Raw genomic sequence first — 4834 nt, 5'->3', positions numbered from 1 at the left:
GGTTGCCATTTCCTTCTCCAGTGCATGAAAGTGAAAATTGAAAGTGAAGTCACTCAGTTGCATCCGACTCTTAGTGACCCCATGGACTGCAGCCCACCAGGCTCCTCCATCCATGGGATTTTCCAGGCAAGAGTACTGGAGTGGGGTGCCATCGCTTTCTCCAATGATACAAGTTAACCATCCAGAATTAGGATGTTTAAGAATTCCCTGAAGTCTATCCACTGAAGCTATCTTAGGAAGAGAAAACATTCAAGCTTATTCACATTTTCTAATGTGGGCACTTCTAAATACCTAATTACTATTAACATTTTCACTTGTAAAATAAAGGTACGTGTACTTCTTTAAAAATAAACTTAATATATTTTAGAACAGCTTTAGAGTTATAGAAAAATTCTGAAGAGTGTAGAGGGAGTTCCCATATACCCAATATTGAGCTTCCTCTATCGTTAACATCTTCCATAAGTGTGGTGTATTCATGAGTTACTGAGTGAACACTGATAATTATTATTACCCAAAGTCCAAAGATTTCCTTAGTTTTTATGTAATGGCCTTTCTCTCTTCCAGGACTCTGTTCAGGATACCACATTACTTTCAATCACCATGTCTCCAGTGTCTCCTCTTAGCTGTAAATTTTTTTAGACTCTCCTTATTTTTGGTGACCTTGACAGTTTTCAGAAACACTTGTCAGATCCTTTGTAGAAAGTCCCTCAGTTTAATTGTGTCTGATGGTTTCCTTGTGTCTAGACTTAGCTTGTGAATTCATGGGAGGAGACCACAGAGGTAAATTGTGTCCCATTTACCTCACATCTCTCAAACTGTCAACATAGTTTCTCTCTCTTGACATTTATCTTGACCTCCTGCCTCAGGCAGTGTTTGCCAGGTTTCTCCACTGGAAAGTTGGTCTTTTTTTTTTCCTCCCTCTCCATTCTGTATTTTTAGGGAAGAAAATCTCTATGTCCTGCCCACACTCGAGGAGGGGAGTTTTGCTTCACCTCCTTGAGGGGTGAGTATCTACATCAATTATTTGGAATTCTTCTGTGAAGATTTGTCTCTTCACCCCCACAAATGTATTGATTCGTTTATTTACTATATCAGTATGGACTCATAGGTTTTTATCATTTACTACTTTGGGTTATAACACAGTACTACTTTTGTTGTTCCAGCTTGTTGTTCCAGATTGTTCCAGCTCTGGTCATTGTGAGCTCTTTCAGTTGTCTCCTCTGTCCTTTTTTAATAAGCCAACTTTAAATTAATCGATTTTTTTTTTCTTGAGCATTCTCTACTTCCTAGCACTGCAAGAAGCTCCAAACTCATCTTAAATATTTCCTGCCTCACTCCCAGAATCAGCCATTTTCCCAAGATGCTTTAGTTCCTTTTGTTGGAGAGCAATGTTGAAAACTAAATTCTGGGTGCTAATTGTGCTCAATATGTACACTTAAGAAAATGTATTCTAAATACCATAGAGTATGCTAAACTATTTAGAAGAATCTAGATATTTTAAAAGACTTATTGCTAAAAATGTAGTCAATTTCATAATTCCCTTTGCATAAAATTTTTTTTTTTTTTTTAAATTTTTTTATTAGTTGGAGGCTAATTATTTCACAACATTTCAGTGGGTTTTGTCATACATTGATATGAATCAGCCATAGATTTACACTTATTCCCCATCCCGATCCCCCCTCCCACCTCCCTCTTCACCCGACTCCTCTGGGTCTTCCCAGTGCACCAGGCCCGAGCACTTGTCTCATGCATCCCACCTGGGCTGGTGATCTGTTTCACCATAGATAGTATACATGCTGTTCTTTTGAAACATCCCACCCTCACATTCTCCCACAGAGTTCAAAAGTCTGTTCTGTATTTCTGTGTCTCTTTTTCTGTTTTGCATATAGGGTTATCATTACCATCTTTCTAAATTCCATATATATGTGTTAGTACCTTTGCATAAAATTTTAATTTCTTGAGATCTTTCTTTTCTTCTTGAAATATTGTTTTTACATCTGTATTACTATTACTATGCTTATGCTGATATTGTTTGGTTAATTTGGACATTAACTATTGACCTCATATAAGGGCAAATAATGTTTGACTCTCTTCCACCACCACCCTACTTTCTGTCTGCCCATCTTCCCATGATGCCATATGACAATTTTCTGTCAAATCAGTAGCAAGATTTTCTGTTATTGTGACCATCATTTCCCCCTCTGACTTTTGAAAGCATTCCCGCATTATTTTCTAGATTATCTACTTAGACCAATGCCTTTCTGATACTAAACATTTGCAAAACAATATGTATTCTTTGTTTTCACTCTGGAACCTTTTAATATCTTCTCCTTATGTCTAATATTCTCATATTTCATGATAACATACTATTTTTGTGGGGCTCTTTTTTCATGAAATTTAAGATTTGGTTGGCCCTCCCAATGGAGACTCCTGTTTGTTAGTTACAAAAATTAAGAAAGCTATTTCTTTAATAATTTCCTCCTCTCTGTTTTCTGTTTTAATATTCTGAAACATCCCTAACCATTAGACTTATAAATAAGTTATGTTTTCTAGAAGACTTAAGTTTGTTTTTCAAACCTTCCACAAAATTTTGGTGTGAGTATAGTCTTTTTAGTTTCTGAGATCTCTCTCTCTTCTCTGATGTTTTCCTTTTTATAGTTTCTCTGTCCTTCTCCTTTTTCCTTGAAAGATACTTGTGATTTTTTGTTTTGTTTTCTTTTGCTTTCTTTGATGTCTGTGTACCCTTTTCATATGGAAGACTTTCCTGAAATGTCTGGAGAAGGAAATGGCAACCCACTCTAGTACTCTTGCCTGGAAAATCCCATGGACGGAGGAGCCTGGTAGGCTGCAGTCCATGGGGTCGCTAAGAGTCAGACACGCTGAGCGACTTCACTTTCACTTTTCACTTTCATGCATTGGAGAAGGAAATGGCAACCCTCTCCAGTGTTCTTGCCTGGAGAATCTCAGGGACGGGGGAGCCTGGTAGGCTGCCGTCTATGGGTCAGACACGACTGAAGTGACTTAGCAGCAGCAGCTGGAGATCCTCAGTTGTCTATTCATACCTAAAAGTGACGGCCTAAACACTAATTAGGAGAGGTGCATACAGGACTTAAACTCATGCTCTGATGGATGGCTTTATTGAAGGGAGATTGGGTGATATTGTTAGGACAATGAAAATCTCAGTATCTTTGAGTGTTTTTTTTTTTGGACCATTCAGTTTATTCAGATATTATATCCCCCAGGTACCTGGGAATGAGGTGAGAAAGGGTTCCCCAGTTCAGTGAGCATTCATCGGAAATGCTTTCTCTGAATCCCTGTATATTCATCCCTTCCTCCCTGTTCTGCTTTCTCTGAGTCCAGTGCCTCACCCAATATTTGTATATTCACTAGTCCTTCAGTGTGAGAAATGTGAAGGTTTAAGGCTCATTTGGTTGGTTACAGTTAAATGAGATATTTTTTTAAAATTCCAGAACATTTGTGCATCCTTAAATTCCCTCTCTGAGGCTAGACAGGAGCTAGACACTGATATGCTTGGTCTTATAGTGTATTGCCCTAAGGGTCACAGATCAAAGGAGTGTGCAGTGATTAAGATCAGGGGCTTTGGAGTCAGAAAGTCTTGGCTTGAGTTCTGTTTCTACTATATTTTTGCTGTGAATGTCTTTCTTTAGCACCCTTTAGCCTCAGTTTCCTCATCTGTTAAATAGGAAAAATAATATCTATTTCTCAGGGTTGTGAGGATTAAATATAATACATCTACATCATTAGCATTAGCAGAGTACCTATCATTTAATTAGGCATCCAATAACTAATGATGATGAAATAAATCTTTTAGAAAACACATCTGATAGGTGAGCACTGATTTGATTCCTCATCTAACTGATTCTGTGGTCCTGGGTATATTGCTGAATCCATAGAGTCCAGAAGCGCCATAAGTATCACGAGATTCAAGCCCTGAAATCTGGTTCATAAATTGTCTTGTGTGCTCTTCCCCATCAAGTGGTCTCACTAGAAGTGATGGAATTGGGCCCAGACATGGACTTTTTTACTACCTGAGCCTGTCTGGTGACTATCACCATATGCTTCCTTTATTGGCTCTCTTCTTTCCTTGCCCAATAAACTCTAATTGTATTTTGGCTCATGTGATGGTTGATGGCAGTCCTGTTTTTATTTATTTTTTTAAATTTAATATTTTTTCTTTAAACTTTTTAATTTATTTTTGGCTGTACTGGGTCTTCATTGCTGCACATGCGCTTTCTTTGGTTGAGGTGGGTAGGGGCTACTCTCTATTGTAGTGTGAAGGCGTCTCATTATGGCGATTTCTTGCATTGCAGAGATCAGGCTCTAGGGTGAGTGGGCCTCAGTAGTTGTGGCATGAGGGCTTAGTTGCTCCGTGGCATTTGGAATCTTCCTGGACCAGGGATCAAACCTGTGTCCCTGGTACTGGCAGGCAGAATCTCAACAACTGGGCTATAGGGGAGTTCAACCCTGCTTTTACTTCTCCATTATTAGGGCAAGGGGGCTAAGGTTCTGGGAGAAGGAGAACCCAGAATGGCATCAGAGCCAAATTCCCAAGTTCCCACAGTGTATGAGTATGCATGTACATAAGCATAGGTGCTCATGGACATGTAGGAAACCCCCTATATAACTGGACAACGGAGTACATGCATGTCCACACCACCACTCCATGTGTCTGCACACACACTAATGGCCAGGAGAAATGTACTCAGCACATTTCATCATACATCCCAGATCGAGAGAGGCCATTCAGGAGAAAGAAAGGGAAGATTATGAGGCAAAAAGAGAAATGAAACCTAAGAGGTCCCACCCTGTCAGC

The sequence above is a fragment of the Cervus elaphus genome, chromosome 9 (genome assembly GCF_910594005.1).
Source record: "Cervus elaphus chromosome 9, mCerEla1.1, whole genome shotgun sequence".
Lineage (NCBI taxonomy): Eukaryota > Metazoa > Chordata > Mammalia > Artiodactyla > Cervidae > Cervus > Cervus elaphus.
Note: the sequence above shows the minus strand (reverse complement) of the source record.